Raw genomic sequence first — 17,156 nt, 5'->3', positions numbered from 1 at the left:
ACTGTGCCAGGAGGATGAGAACGGGAACGAGCACCCTGTGTTGTACGCCAGCAGGAAACTCTCTGTTCGTGAGGAGGCCTACAGTGCCTCGGAAAAAGAATGTGCCTGCAGAAGAATGGCGATTTGGGCTAGTTGGTTTGAATTCATAGTAATAAGGGCTGCAGCGCGAGCACGAATGTGCTAGAAGAAACAGACAAAGTCGAGGTACGGAAGGCAAAAGAACACAGCGCTCGTGTTGTCCTCTTTTGCCTTCCGTACCTCGACTTTGTCTGTTTCTTCTAGCACATTCGTGCTCGCGCTGCAGCCCTTATTACTAGGAATGTGCCTGCATTGTGTGGGCTACTCAAAAATTAGCCTGCTACCTCTACGGAACTTCTTTTGTCTTCGTCACTGACCACTGCCCACTGACATGGCTATCGCAAATGTCGGGAAAGAATCCACGACTACTACGTTGGAGCCTTGCGCTTCAGGAGCTTAACTTCACTGTGAAGTATAAGAAGGGAAGGATTCCGCGAACGCCAATGTTAACACATTAGGCAGAGCTTTTTAGCTTTTCTTTTGCTTTTGCTTCCTTTTGTGTTCAGTTGAGGGACGCTTTTCCGTAATGATTTTAAGGGGTCTTTTGAGTAATCGAAATATTTAGCTATGAGTAAGAGTATTAGTGTGATTGCCATTTAAAAAAAGTGTAGGTGCATTGTGGCACATTTGAAAGGCCGGCCTGGTTGCCGAAAAATCATTGCCGGCACTTGCTGGTTCTAGAAGTTGGTCTTTGTGGTTTCAAAGGTGTTGGGCAACTGCGGTTACTGTGATCTCTCCCGTCAAGCAGCTGATACTACCCGACGTCCGTGATCTTCCCGTCGGCGGAGGAGCTGTAGCGATCAAGCTATGCCTTGACCCAGCGGGTCATTCGCCACGCCGGATTAGTGCCAAAAGGACAGTCTCGCCACGGCTGGACGGAGGAAGCAACAGGGGCCGACTACACGAGACGGTGCCCACTGATTGACATCGGCGCCAACTGCGCGGAATGTTGCCAAAGAGGGTTTTGGGAGCCGCCGCTCTAACTTCCGCCTGGGAGCGCATCGTTAGCGCGTTAACCAGTAGACGACGACGGCGCTTGTCAAAGGGCTCTCCCCAGAGGATTTGACGAACCTGGCACCTCTCGAAAGGGCGCGCTAGGATCTTTCCGTGGGAGCGCAGCGCGAGGCCGGCACCAAAGGGGTCGAGGCGCCTGTGCGTTTTCCGCTCTCCCCCTCCCTGTTCTACAGCAGCGCTGCGACTAGTGGCAAGGGTGTGTGTGTAGCTGCAAGCCAGTGTTGTGTCTTTAGGAACATACATGACGGGCGGTACTTCGCTGAGAGGAACTTCCACGTCACCATTGGTCCGCATTGTTTTGTGTAGTGATCCCCAACCTAGGGACCTAGGGAAGGAGGGTCAACAAAAAGGGCGTGCAGCGCCTCGCCCATCTCTCTTCTCTTGTGTCTTCGTCTCGACAACTCACTGTAAAGATGTAAATAAATCCGTTAAGTTTGCTCAAAGCTCTCCCCTAGTCCTTGGTTCGACGGAGCGACGGCGATCGGCCCCGCTACCCGCAGACTGCGGTCGGAGCGGCGCGCAACAGCCCGTTCATTACCGAGAACAACCGTATGTGCCGGGCTTCAAGCGATGCCATGGTCAGATACCATTTGTGCTAGTCAATTTTCACTGCACCTTCTTGTTCTTGCATAAGCGAATTCTTACTTCTCGATGGGAGCCATCGAACTGCCTTTGTTCAAGAAGTGGTCGTGACGCGGCGCCACATATAGGGTACGGCGCGAGGCTTGTGTCACACGTGCATCCGAGTGCTGTCCCACCGAAATGCGATATACGCACGTTCCATTTATATTATTATATGTCTGTCAGATTTGTTCCTTCGTGTTGCTTCCTTCATGGCCTCCAAGATTGCGGGCGCGCGGCGTGGTTCTCACCAAAAAACCAGCAAGTATCACCTCACGCGCCCGGCTACCGCGAGGGGGGGCGTTTAATGTGGGTTCCTCGAGCGGCGGAGATCACGGCAGAAAGCAGAGCGCTGCGGCGTTCGCGTGGTTACCTTGCGAGCATGCGTCACTGGCATTCTGCATAGAGGAAAGAAAATTTTGGAAAGTCAAAACAAATGTTTGATTCAATGGTAGCGATTTATTAATTAAGTTGCCGACTGATTACGGTTTATACAATTGATACTATGTGTATGCTGTAGTTTTTTCTGTTAGAGAAAGTGACGTCAAGTTTTGCTTCTTCATTATTTTGCTGAATATGTCATACGGCTGCGTTTCCTTCTGCACGTCGGATAGGAAAAAAAATAAACTTGGGCGCGAGACGCCAGCATGCGCAGTGGTGGTGTCAAAGGCGCCGACAACGCCGAATTCGCGAGTAGGTGCGGCTATAAAATGCTCCACGTTTTATAAAAATTGACAGCCCAATCCACAAGCTACATCGGAATGCCGCATTCTGCACTCACAGGTTACACGCAAATAAACGGGTAACTTAATTTCTTGTTCTTTTCGTGGCACTACCCCTGATTTAGGTTGTAGCGCTGTTTAGAGAAATATTACAGGCGCGTTGACGTAATCACACCTGCTACGTGGCTTTCTTGCTTTTAGGGCAAGCTTTTTATAGCAATACATAGTCGGTCGTCCTTCTATCCAAGGTAGCCAGCATATCTATGGAGTGAATAATATGATGAGTGGGGCGAAGTTTTCGTCCGTCCGATGCGTGCTGTAGTGTGATAGCAGTTGACGGACGCATGGACGAACGAATGCATGGACGGACGGATGGATGGACGGATGCTTTACCTCACTAATCATTCACTCCGTACATATGCCGTGGTTTTGTTTATTTAGCCCTGGCGCGCCGAACAGCGTTTTGCTTCTCGTGAGAAGTCCCACTGAACGTGTCTCATCTATAGGGGAGACCTGTTGTGGCGAGCACAGCTGGAAGGCGGATATCTTGCAGAGGCATCGCAATTTTAACTGCTCTAATATGGGCGGCGTCAATCTACAGCAAAATAAAAACCCCACTTGAAAATAAAACGCCCCAGCGTTGACTGTGCCTCTCGTACTCCTTGACCCGAAATTTTCAAACGAACACAAACTTATAAAAAAGCGTAAAATCGTTTTTTTTCTCGCCACATAGAAGCTTCGCCAACAGCGCGGCATCCTTTTCTAGCGAAAGAAAGAGCGCCGCCGTGCGGAGAAAAGAGCGGGCCACGCCCACCTCTGGAAACACGTGGTCTCCATGCGATTGGGACGGCCGGAGAGAAACCTGCTGCGCGCCCGCCATCTTGGAGACCACGCTTCCTTATTTGTGGTTCGAAGTAATGCCACCACTGCCTCACAGCGCTCGTGTATGCAGCAGCGTCACAGTTACAATACCTCATTGGTCACCCGCATTGTACTAAAAACGCAGACGTGCTATCTCTGAACACAATGTCGTCTTCAGAGCCAGCGTGACCACCAACATGCTGCACACGGGGGTGAGAACGCCGCCCACGAATTTGTACACAACTGAACAAATCCACGCATTTCCATGAAGTGAATCATGACGCGTGGGCGGAGCACTGGGAATCGTTCTTTCCGTAAATCACCCATGACCTTGCCCACTCGCGCATGTAAATGAGTGACAACGAGCGTCCGCTGAGTTCCCGCGCCCTCCACTATGGGCTAGAAGCTAGTTGTCGGCGTTGCTGTTTTCCCGCTGCTTCCCGAGTTCTCACCTCTGGTGTAGCTTGCTGTCTGCGTAGACGTTGAGCCGCCACATGCCATGCTCTCACTTCCGGAGCAGCAGCTTGTTGTCGGCGTTGGTGCTTTGCTGTTCGTGGGTGAGAGCGCTTTCACGACCTTTTATTGCAATAGCAAATATATGGACACTCTCGGCTAGATTTTGCCGTCGATGTCGGGGTCGATGTCATGCACCGTATATGTATACGTATCTATATTTATATGTATGAAAACGCAAGAAAGGAAAAAATCCAGAAAAAAGCACTCCTGCGCGCGTAATCGAACGTGGGACCTCTGCTTTGTGAAAGCGAGGCGTGAGCCACGTGCGCTCTTTGCGCCATCTTTGTGGTGATGCCGAAAAACAGCAGCAATAAGTGGTAGATATAAATAGCTTGCCGTTTAAACGTTGTGGAACGTTTTCCGGGGAGTTTCTGGAATGCATAAAATTACTGATGATTTCATGTATTAAAGAGCCACCCCGGAGAACGCTCCACAACGTTTAAACGGCAAGCTATTTATATCTACCACTTATTGCTGCTGTGTTTTCGGCATTAGCACAAAGATGGTGCAATGAGTGCACGTTGCCACATCGCGCAGCGGGGCCTGCTCTAATCCCCTACCTGTACTTTGCCCGGCTTAGAGAACGGGAGCGACGCTCCCTCGCGCGCCCTTATCTCGTGGTGGCGAGGAGGAGATGATCGTACGCCCTGGCTGGCCTCGGGCTTTACGTTGAACAATTCTGCTGTAGTTCACGGGCGCACAAAGGTCACTGCAATCATTGCAGTCTCCGTTCGCGAAAAGCACGTGCTTTTCAGGCTCAGCAAAATAACAAATGAGGCGCTTATTCGCGTGCATCCGTATCTGTGAGTACGTTTCATGCGTAATTTGGGTGCGAGAAACGCGAGGCACGTTTAGATCTGCTTTCCATTTTGCGCGTGACCTTTCAAATTGTTGCTCTCGCGTTCATTGCTTCGCCTTTCCGGCAAAGCTGTGACTTTTTTCATCCATGGCAGAAAAAAAGACTCGGTGGTCTGGAAAGCGCTTACTCTTCGTCGTCATGGCGTATAGGAGGTAACTTGCATATGATGTGCCGTCATGGCAGCACCATCGCGATCATGTGCTGGCGTGATTTTCGCCGTCGTCATTATGATGGCTTAGAGCTGTGCCGGACAACGCACGACGAACAAGTGCTAGGGTGCTTCACCTACGAAAATTTCTTCATGTGATTTCCGTCGTGAGACACTACCTAAAAGGCTCTCTCCCCCATGAACTAAAAGCACACCCGAAGGCTAAGCGTTGGGCGAAAGTATAGGAAAAGGCTACAGAAGAGGGTGGTGAGCAGCTAGATCGGGTGGATCTGTCTGACATTAAAAAAAAATAGAGGAGGCGCCAGAAGAATAAATACGGGATTCCTCGATATGTAGATCAAGATCTATTTTTTCAGTCATAAGATTCAATTTTAAGGAAAGATGTGACCGCATTAAACACATGAAAACGCGTTTATCAAAGGGAGCATTATTAAAACGCGCATGCAAACACGTCGAAGAAAAGTTGGTGCAGAATAAATAAAAACATAAAAATGGGGGACCAGCAAGCTTCCCGTTACCGATGTCCTGTTTCTAGTGTGTAGTTCAATCACTCAGTTCATGCTTTTAATTATATGATGTCACTCGATAAGTTTGAATTGCGGATTAGTACAATGCAATCAATAAAACTGAAAGTGGATTGATTGAGTGAAGGCTTCGCACATGCCTGCATTCTTTATAATGATTAGCCGGCTTGATACCACGAACAATTAGGCGTGTGAAAGATTTTAGACTTTCTATGCACAAACTACGTGGTATTAAGAGAATATGCGCAGTAACGCGTGCCTTTTGTAATAGGTGTCTGGCTTTAAACAATGAAGTCGTTATTATAATCACATGCTCTGACCACCAACGGCAATGTAAACTTGCGCAATACAATGATACTGCTATAATACGTGGCGTATTTTGAAACCTGTACACAGGACGTGAGAGTTTGTAAAGCACGTGTGGTTTTCACGGCATTTACAAGTGGAGCAAGTTATTTTTGCTGTATTTCAAAACATGGCGAAGAAGTGTTGGAATTGGTGGATGCTCTTGCCGGAACGAAAGTTTTGTAATCTCATCGGCGTGCAGAAAGCGCTGCGGTGCAAAAGTCTGTTTACTTGTGGCAACAAAGCAAAAAAAGAAAAAAAAAAGCAGATGCATGGCTGCATAGTAGAACGCCTGCTTCCCAAACAAACGGCCTTGGTTCGATCCTCACTCGGACCCAGTGAATTTTATCATTTTATGTGCACCTTTCTCGAGTTTTCGCTCACAGACTAAGATGATGATTTTTTGCTCACAACCAACGATGCCGACACCGTAATTTCTGCGATAACAGCTGTTTGAACTATCAAGTTAATAAAAAAAATACTTATTAGGGCACAAAACGTATTGTACAGAATCCTATCAACGACATCACACTTATGAGGCAACGTAACCAGCCCCTAGACGAAACAAAAATTGCCCAAGGAATCCTTGAAGGGTCATCATCGTTATGTTGGAGTGAGCGCGCGTGGCGAGTTCGTGCCGAGAGGAAGAAGAAACCGACGCCCTCGAGGTTCGTTCGAACACCCGTCGCCAGTGAACAACCAACCAACCATCGCCATTATGTCCCAGTCATCGTTAACTGGTAATGAGGACAACGCTGGGCGTGCGATGTCACCAGGTTCACCCGATCACCAGCAGCAGTCGCGGAATCAACAGTCGTCACCGCAGCAGCTGCGTCTTCAAGCGGACCGGCGACAGCTGCCATCTCTGGTACAGAACTTCGGCGCCTGCTCCGTGGAGATGTCCCCGAGTCGAGCTCGACAGAGACCCCTGCGGAGCCGAACCAACGAACGCCTTATCGAGAAAAATGTTCGCGTTTGGCAACCCTCTTCCGTGCTCCTCAAGAAGGTATGCGCTTCATACGCTGATATAAAAAGTACTGCTAGTACCAGGTGCCGGTATCTATCTATCTATCTATCTATCTATCTATCTATCTATCTATCTATCTATCTATCTATCTATCTATCTATCTATCTATCTATCTATCTATCTATCTATCTATCTATCTATCTATCTATCTATCTATCTATCTATCTATCTATCTATCTATCTATCTATCTATCTATCTATCTATCTATCTATCTATCTATCTATCCATCTATCTATCTATCTATCTATCTATCTATCTATCTATCTATCTATCTATCTATCTATCTATCTATCTATCTATCTATCTATCTATCTAGATAGATAGATAGATAGATAGATAGATAGATAGATTGATTGATTGATTGATCGACAGATGAGTTTAGATAGATAGATAGATAGATATTAGGTAGATAGATTGATAGATAGGTTTATATAGATAGATAGATTGATAGATAGGTTTAGATAGATAGCTAGATCGATAGCTAGATAGATAAATAGATATAAAAGATCAATAGAAGTATTATTTACCAGACTCATATAGCTCTCTGTTTTCTAATAACAATATAGCTGCTAGGGTTTTGAACGCATTCACCTATATGCCCTCGCTAATGCCTGCCAAGTTTATTTCGGTGAAGGGCAGCTGTCCATTGCGAGCTTATAGTTCACGGATTACTCAAGAAAAAAAAATAACGATAAAAGATGTGCGGGCAAGACCTCTGACGATAGGTTGGTGGCCAAGTGTTTGAGACCCTTGTTCTTAACAGTGATATTATGCAAAAATGTGTGGCTCACTTGGTAGTTTGCCATTTATAAAATGCCAAACTAGAGTGCAAGCAGGAAGGGTATATATATTGAAACACGGACACTTACACATTAATTTAAAATATAGGCACCCAGACAGTCTGGATCATGGGTCAAGAGAACAAGGAACACGTTGCTTTTCTCACGTGAAAAGATAAAGGCTGCCTAGAAGTTCTCTGCGTTTTTGCTCTTATTTTTCGTCGCTCCGCAAAACGCTTAACACTTGGGCCGTGCCGAGCGCAGAGTCTGCTAAATATTGGCACAGAACATCGGGTGACTGTAGTGGGAACTCTGGCGCTAGTTTCTATGGGAGCTACAGCGCACGGCGTTTCAGCGAGCACGGGAACTCTACATTCCTTCTGGTTTCGCGTGGTTTGAAACTGCTTTGTAACAAAACTGCAGTCGGCAGTTGTCCGACAGTTTTGCTTCACCACCTTCACCTTTTAGCATCACTATTTCAAATCAGCTCACGAAGTTCGAAACACTTTATTCTTTCATTCGAAACAAAACCAACACACAGCAATAGAGGAAGCTGCAAGTGCGTTCGCCACCCACAAGCCACGAATACGAGGTGAATACGTGTACTACCCATCATTCCCACGGTCCCTCAACGACCGCAGTGCCAGAGCTTCTTCTAGTTAATTTCAGGACACTCAATGGTCCTGAAAATCTTGTCTTCTTCCGGATAGGGTCATTCTCGTGACGTTCGCTTCGCGGTAAGCTTTAGGGACGAACGCTTATCCCCACCACCTGTTTACAAGCGAATCGCGTTGCTGCCTCTATCTCTCTCTGTTTCTGTCTCTCTCTCTCTCTAAAAAATAAAAAAACCCTTCAAAATTTAGCACGGCAAACTTTATAGCGTGACCTAATGCACGATAAAGTTCGAAGAAGTATATATATATACATTTTTTCTGAAGTGATGCAAGTTTTTGCTTGGGTGCGTCTGCGCCAGCACATGCACGCGAAAAGCCTTACATACTGAACCTACGCAGAAAGGGAAAAAAAAGAACTAGCCTGCCTGGCTCTGTTTTGTGGGTCGGGACATGGAGCGTAAATCACCTTCTTTAGAGCGAGCACGTTAACTATTTCTTGCATCACACGGCTATCTGACGAGAGTGAAATTGTCTTCAAAGAAAGTTCACGGGCCACGCGGGTCATATATACACGCGGATAGCTAGGTTTCAGAAAGTAAACCCAGAAGTCTCTTCTTTTTTCATTCTTTGAGTGTGCTTGAGTGTTTCAGACCACCAAAAACGAATCATAAAACTAGAAATGTTTAGAGGAAAATTAAAACTTTCCACAGCAAAAAAGTTACGGCGTATTGCATTCATTTCAAAAGCCGATTACATGCGAAATAATACGCACAAGTAGCGGCCTATGCAAAATTTCCTTAATGCTTTCAGCTGCTGGAAATTAATAAAGTCTATCTCTCTCTCTTTCTTTCAGCCAAGCGTCGCAAATGGTACCGACGTACTTGTTAATTTTCAGTAATTTCTGGTATATCGTACCCTTAGCAGGCATGTTAACTACACCGGGCCCCAAAGAGTATCCTATGGTTCGATGTAACATGGACACTCACGGTATGGGACGAACTGCAGGTTATGGTGCCACGATGTGCGTATACCTTAAGAAACGGGTTTCGCCGTATTCCTCTGAGTTGAGATTATGGTTCACTATGGATTGGTGAGTCGTAGGGATTCGTATGTTATGTTGGTTCCATTTTTATGGAAGCGGGTGGCTAACATTGCCACCACAATTGGTACTGCGCCGAAATTACGAAATTACAGGTTCCCTTTAAGAAACACTGTCAACCACCAGCCTGACCCTACGGCTAAATACTTGACTGCTACACAGAATACTTGGGTTCTATTGCACCTGTGAGCGTTATTTTAATGTTTTTAATGTTTTATTATTTTTAATGTTTCCTTCACTCTTAATTTTTTCCGCCTCGACAGTGCTGTCTATGGTGGCTGCGGATTATCTGCGATACAAGTTGTCTAGTGCTTTCGCTTAAGATTTCCATTCCAAAGTCTGTTACCACCACTCCTGGGTTAAGCTGTCGATCATCTGCGGCTCACATGCACATGCTATCAGCCGTGGTACGCGGATATGCGCCACACGTGACTGAGTAACAAGAAATAAAAAGAGGTTTCATTACGTACGTGACAAGTATATCAAGCCACACATGTTAATCGTGTTCGCCGTCATGCGAATTTCGGTATATGCGGAGTTGAGGAGACGATAAAGAGGGCGCAGGTAGCTGGGTATACGAAAACGGTTGAAGTCCCTTTGGTTCGTGAATCAAACTTCCGCATTCAATGATGCGTCCAAATCAAGCTTGCACGAATGACAATGTAGAAGGAAGGTAAGCATGTGACGCAATCAGTTTCCCACGTATTGGTGAAAAAAACAAACAAAAAAAACCGGACGTCCCTACTGAGGGATACGTCCAACCACATTAAGATGAATTTCGCCAAATTATCTGTTTTCCCTGGAACCTTCATTGCTTGCAATGCATTACTTGCTAGTACGGTAAGCTGCGAAAATGCTAATATGCCCACAATTCCCCCCCCCCCCCTCCTCATCAGGTCTCTGGGTCATGCCCAAATAAACCTACATCCTGTGCCATTTATTTGTCGACAGGGTATTTAGGGCTATATATATTCGCGACGCACGACGCCTATCGCGCGAGTCCTAATAAACGGATCACATGCACAGAAACGCAAGAGAGACCTTCTGATTACGTCAGCGCTTGGCTGGCTTTGAGCGCGATGGTCGGCTTGTCAGTTCGTGTTAGAGAAACCATCTCTCTGTCTCTCTCTTTCTCGCTCTCATTGCCGTTTCCAATTAATGCGTCTCGACCGAAAGAGCTCTTGATCCCGGAGCGTATTATCGATCCCCTCTTATCGCCAGGGGTCACCAGACACGGACGGAATTAGACTGACCTCATTAGCGTTCGAACAGAAGCGAAAGAAAATCGGATTTACGCTGTCTAATACAACGTCTCTTCGGGGACGTAACGCCATTGGGAGAGCGGTTTATCGCGACACCTATAGTTCACGCTCGTGCAGCATTTTGGAGTGCCAACGATCCACTATTATACGGCTGACCCGAAGTATGGTAGAGTGATGGAAGTGGTATAGCCGATGTAGCCGTTACAGCCGATATAATTGATATATCTGATATAGCCGCACAGTGTAGCCGATATAGTAAAATAGCCGATATAGCCGGTATAGGCCTGCTTACCTCGGTCTGTATACTTGAACTGCAAGCACGACGACGATGACACAGAAGAGGGCACCAACTAACCCATGCACTTGTTCTGGGTGTCCTCTTCTCGTTTTCGCCTATACTTGTATATTTGAATGTAGCTCACCAACGTGCTCAAACTGCGACTCTATTGTGTACACTCAGATTCACATGTATCGGCCGCTCGGTTATACTGCCATCTCTACAAGTATTCCTCACTACATGAACTGAAGACATTTACCTATAAATAAGGTAACAAACTTGGCGTAATTGTACAATTTCCTCGGCGCTTTCACCTAGGTCTGGTCGTTTTTTTTTTGTTAGCCACATACACTTTAGGGCTTCGAGTCATCGTATAACTCAACGATGATTTTTATTTATTTACAAAGATTAATCACGAAAACAAAACCTGTCAGCCGGTGGGACATGCGTACTTGCGATTTCGTAATTACTAATGCGATGCTGTAATTTGGTTGAGGCTCCCGTTCCCTTTCTTGCGACTTTGCGCATGTGTGTTGGACGAGGCGTTGGTCCCATCCAGAAAATCTTGTTGACCACAGGCGCAACGCATGGCATGAACCATATGGCACAATCAGCGAGTAGTTGGTATTGCCTGAAAAATATACCCTTCCCAAAACCTAAAATTTCCTCAAGACAAAATATATTCAAGTATTGTCAACCGCACCCACCATCACGAACAAGTGAGACCCAACAATTTTTTTCACTACCGATAAGAATGTAGTAATCATTCGTGTTGTCCTACGTGCCAAATCTACGATATGATTGAGGCACGTCGTAGAATAGGAATTCGGAAAGCTGGACAATCTGATGTTTTTTGACGTGTACTTCGCACAATTTCACCTGCATCGACATGCAACCATCGCGGCTGGGATCAATACCTTAACTTTTGCGTCGGCAGCCAAGCACTTTAACCACTGCACCACCGAGACGGACTAAAGAGCGTAACAGACGACGTTTAAGTGCACATAAAAATTAAAGCAGCTTGACTCGCATGCGGTTACACTGTCGCCAATCCCATTATCGCTCACGGTTATAAAGTGCTTCTGCAAGGTGCGGTTGACGCTAGTGCGATATAGTTAAAGAAATTCCTTAGTGTATTCGTCCGCAATGAATGCACAACCGATTTACCGAATGGACCGAGTGCACAAGGTAACGTCCGCAAATTCGGAGTTCTGTGCACAACTATCGAAAGGAGCATGCAGTGGCGCGCAATGTGGCGAGAGGCCCGATAATCAGCGAGAGCTCAGCCGTAATGACATCCCCGTGCACGACCCAGTGACTTCTGGCGGGGTCGCTAAGTACGATATACGAGAAGAAAATTCCATCACAGCACAATGAGGACAACTCATCGCTGACAACACAAGAAAAGTAACATAAGCCATTGATGGGGTGCCGGAAATGAGTAGATAAACTATAGATAAACTGAGGTAGTATTGGACGGCGTACATGCTGGTGCATAATTGACCATAAATTCACACACTGATCGCGCAAGCTTTACACCAGATTCTGAGGCAAGCAGAAGCTTGCAGCACTGTTATGTTTTTCTGGTATTTCCAGCGGAAACGCCGTTATATTCATATACTCTCGTGTGATGGTTACATCGCGGTATATGACAAAATAACCACTTTGCGGGATACGCAGCAGTTTTGCAATTCTGCCGGGAATCGGAAATCTTAGGCTATGCACTCAGATCGCGGCAAGCATTGGCCTTCTCAACGCTTTTCTCGTTATTTCGTAAGTCGCTCAAACACACCGTGCCCGCAGTAGTTCGCGAGCGAAAATGCCCTGCTGATGTGTTTTTCTCTATGCTCGTTTTCGTGTACACCTCCAAGGATAGACAACCATAACTTTTGGAATGATGAAACACGTAGGGCTCTCCTGCACCCGATTAGTGAGAGGAGTGACAGTTGATGAAATTTATAATTCTTTATTGTTGAACTACAGCTCGTAGAAATGAACAAACACATTGAATTCGTAGATGCAACAAGTGAGCGCTAGATTTAGGGTGCTTCGAGTACTATTTTTTTTTTCTCAAAAATTGCATACGACTAATAAAGTGGTCAGAAATCGTTCAAGATGACACGTCGTTAAAGCCAAAATTTTGAGTAGTGGACTTGTCTTCTTCAAGACAGCAAACACCTTCTTTACAAGCATGCTTATATATATACCTTGATCGGTTCTCCACCAGCCCTGAAGTAGGAGAAGGAAGAGGAGAGGAGAGTTGCCTTGTGCGCAAAAGTGGTCAAATAAATAGACAACGGGGCTATCGAAGATAGCAAGTAAGAAGTGACAAAATGACTAGCTGTGCAGTAAAATGGAACAGAGGGTAAGAATGTCAGAGTAGCATAAAGCGAACACTGATAGATGTCCCTTTGAGAGGGGTAGTATGGCGTACAGCCATGCTTCCGGTATGGTCAAAGTATTGCATAAATATTACAACCTCACTGATAATTTTTTGAAGAAAGCAAAGTAATAAAGGTATGATTTAGAAAATGGCAAGAGCCGAGACCAGGAAACAAATTGACCCCGTATCTGCATGTTACACCGCAAATGTCGAAAGGCGATAGTCTTGTGTCTGGAGAGTGGGAACAAAACGTTTATTTGATGTTCTGCGCGAGAAAATCAGTGAATGGTATTTTGGAGGCGCTGCGTTAGAGTGCCTCGAGCGTGCAGTGGAGGCGAACGAGCACATCAAGTCACGTCACACATGAGACATGAGCGCTATCTGGCATTCATCCTGAAAAACGGGGCGCACGGCGTGCGCGCCCGTCTCTCAGGTGATAAAGTGTAGAACGCGAGGCGACGGGTAGGTGCCACCACCGTGTCGTCTTAGCAAAGCGCTGGAAACACTTGCCCTTTTCGTGCAAGCGTTGCATAGTCAGCGCAGCGTGATAAGCGCTACGGTCCTTAAAATTACTTATGTATATCTTTTATAGCAAAAGATGAACATGCAGAATATACACGTGTTGTTATGGTGCTTCATATATACGCAATTATTGCTTTTTAATTGACAATTGCACACGTATGAACGCTGATTCTTGAGCAAGATATGTGGGCACTGCGGATGGGGTCGGCCATTTAGAGTATCTTTTGGTCACTTTGATGTCGTTTAGAGTACCGTTAAAGGTCGAAAAACAGGCAAATGTACAGACAGACAGACAGACAGACAGACAGACAGACAGACAGACAGACAGACAGACAGACAGACAGACAGACAGACAGACCAAAATTTTTGCGTCGAAGGTCCCCAAGAAAGACTACTGTCTTTAAAAATGTATTCAGAAAACTTTATTTCAAAGCTTACGCTTGAAAAAAAAAAGTGCCTGGTGCACCCATAATATATGTTAGACAGAGTATACCTATTTATTTCAGGAAATACTTCATTAAAACGGTTTCAGCCTACGCAGTGTCGGTAGTTCGAGTCGATGAAAACCCTAAGCCATGTGGACACCTGTTTGGAATTGGACACTTCCTCGCCGGACAGGGGACTTTGGAAAATCGGGTATGGTTAGTTGGAGTTATATCTTTAGATATAAAAACAAAATGCTTTAAATCTGTTTCTTGGAACGTCGCGAGGCTGATGATGGCTAATGAAAGGGACAAAATATCACGACCAGTTAAATTATTCTTTTCTCAATTCCAAGCAAACCGTAGCTAAACCGTCGTTCGAAGAGCTTTTTCGCATAGAGCGCGAATGACTCGCGGAGCGCAAACAACAAGTGCAATTACATTACACGCGTCCACTGACGCAGGAGTTCCTGAACATCATGTTCATCACGGCAGCCGTGTTCACCGTGACGGGCGCCGTGGTCGCAGTGCGCTCTGCGTTCGGCACGGAGCCCGAGGACGCGTGGGCGCTTCCGCTGGAAGAGGACCTCCAGGCGAGCCGGAAGAGGCTCTACTGCTTCTTCAATCACTCGGCGCACCGGCGGCCCGAGCCGGTGCGCTTCGGCGTGGACAACATACGCGTCGAGCTGTGCGACGACATCGTCTACTGCTACCTGGGCGTCGACCCGGCCACCGCCAACATCGTCAGCAAGGTGGGCTCACGTTAGGACGACGAGATCGCGGAGAAGAGTTGCACGAAATAATTTACGGGAGAACAAATGCACTTCTCTACACCAGGGCACGATTGCGAGCAGCATGTGCGATGACTTAAATTGGGAAAAAAATGAATAAAAGTAAGCGAATAAAATTTTATTTAATACACAATGTTGAAAATTACAGCAGTACATACGGTCACGAAAAATGTACAAAGAGAGAAAAAAAAAGACCCCATTTCCTCTTTTTTACGTTCGTATTTAGTCCTTCGGAAAACATCAAATATTTAAAGTGCGAAACGATTAAGGGCAGCTCTGCCTAGATTTCGATAGTGCAGACTCTACTTGTTACAATCGACTGAAAAAATGCTGCTGATTTGTGCTTGAAAGTAATTAGTTGAAAAGTGGAATATTGATCCCCGCCGCAGTGGCGTAGTGGCCAAGGTTACTCGGCTGCTGACCCGTAGGCCATGGGATCGAATCCAGGTTTCAATGGTTGCATTTTAGATGGAGGCGAAAATGCTTGTAGGCTCGTGTGCTAAGATTTGGGAGCACTTTAAAGAACTCTCAGTGATTGATATTTCCAGAGGCATCCACTATGGCGTCTCTCATAATCATATATGGTGGCCGTGGGAGCTTAAACCCCACATATCAATCAATCAAGTGTAAAATGGAAACGTACGCAGTAACGTTGTGCCATGTGAGTTGCAGCTGGGGACAAATTTGACTTCTATCAACCATCGAGTAAGCAAATTTCAGTGTGCCCGTGCAGCCACAGGCCCGCAGTAACGCTGCAGTACATGATGTGGGAATTCACCGGCGAGCAGAAGGGGTACCCTTTAAAATTCGGCAGACACGGCTATTTCAAACGGCAGGGCCTGACGGGAAGGTGACCCTGCGAATCCATGACCTCGCCGGTTAACTATGGGCCATCTGGCACGCCGAGGCATCTGCCCGTGTCCAAGGACTCGAGGCCTTCACCTATAGCCGGGTTGCTTGTGGCCTCGCCCCGTCAAATACCACCGGACATATTCAATGATGTTTTAAAAAGGGCAGAGCGACATGTGCTCAATGGTAGAGCATAAATCAGAATGGTAGTGCAAAGAAGCACTGACTCATGTAAAGGCAGTATTACAAATACATCATAAGCAATTGATGCCTTAGGATTTTGGCGAGTTAGATAATCGTAGAGTTAGCTAACTTAGGGTTAGGTAATTTATTGACCTGCGCTGCGCGACTGATGGAAACAAGGCGAAGAAACCTACACAAAGCTGCAGTACCAGAGTTGTTGGGATGGTGTGTGTCCTTGTTTTCGTCTCAGTCGTGCTAAGCTTATAAACAAGTGTTTCATATAGGTCACTTTGTGTCGCTTTCGTGGAAGAGTATCCATAGGCGGGTTTTGGATTACAAGAAATTAATGCTGTAGGCACTTTTTTTTTTCAATATGCAGGATCCCAAGTTTGACATCCAACAAGAAAGCCTAAGGAAGTTCACCAGGCTACGCGATAAAGGTAATGCAAACAAAATATAAACTTTATAAACGTTATGAAACCGAAACAATGGTCGGACCTTTATTATAAAGGCTCAACCGCTGTAATTGGAAGTTGTATGGCACAGCTGCGTTTTCTACATGACGAGTTGTTTCAAAAGAAAGTGTAAGCTTCGTGAAAACGTTGTTCCGAAATAATGTACATTGGTGATGGGTAGTGCTAGAAAAAAGTGAATAAAAAGCTACGGTTCTCTTGTTGACAAACAGTTGTAATTTTTAGGTAGTTGGCGTTATTGCAAATCAAGGAGCTGCAGGGACAGTTTAGCAAGTAGTTTTTAGCCACCTTCGCGAATAGTCAGTTGACGACAACAATATTACGTCAATGTATAAGGTAAGTACCCCACTGTATGAAGCCAACTGACACATTGGGGTTTATAAGAACGAGACAACTTACGCGAAAAATCGGAAAATAACACAAACCGTCGAAAAATGTGAGCTCGCAGTTTAGTGAAGGTCACCTTCCTATTTTTTTATTTAAGCTGAAGTTCCGTAGTCTTCGATGGTAGGCGTGATTGACAATCTCAGCTACATTTGACGAACGTTTGCCGATTGTGTGCCGATACGCCGATTGTGGGCTCGACTTTATGCAATGTTATTGGACATGCAGTGCTTCCGAGTTTGCCACCGCTTAGACAACGCGGTGACCCACTGCTTTTTAAATGCGAAGCACTTCTTAGCGAACTTTGGTGACTTTGAGCGTATCTATCTATCTATCTATCTATCTATCTATCTATCTATCTATCTATCTATCTATCTATCT

The sequence above is a fragment of the Rhipicephalus microplus genome, chromosome 3 (genome assembly GCF_043290135.1).
Source record: "Rhipicephalus microplus isolate Deutch F79 chromosome 3, USDA_Rmic, whole genome shotgun sequence".
Lineage (NCBI taxonomy): Eukaryota > Metazoa > Arthropoda > Arachnida > Ixodida > Ixodidae > Rhipicephalus > Rhipicephalus microplus.
This window is presented reverse-complemented; position numbering follows the sequence as displayed.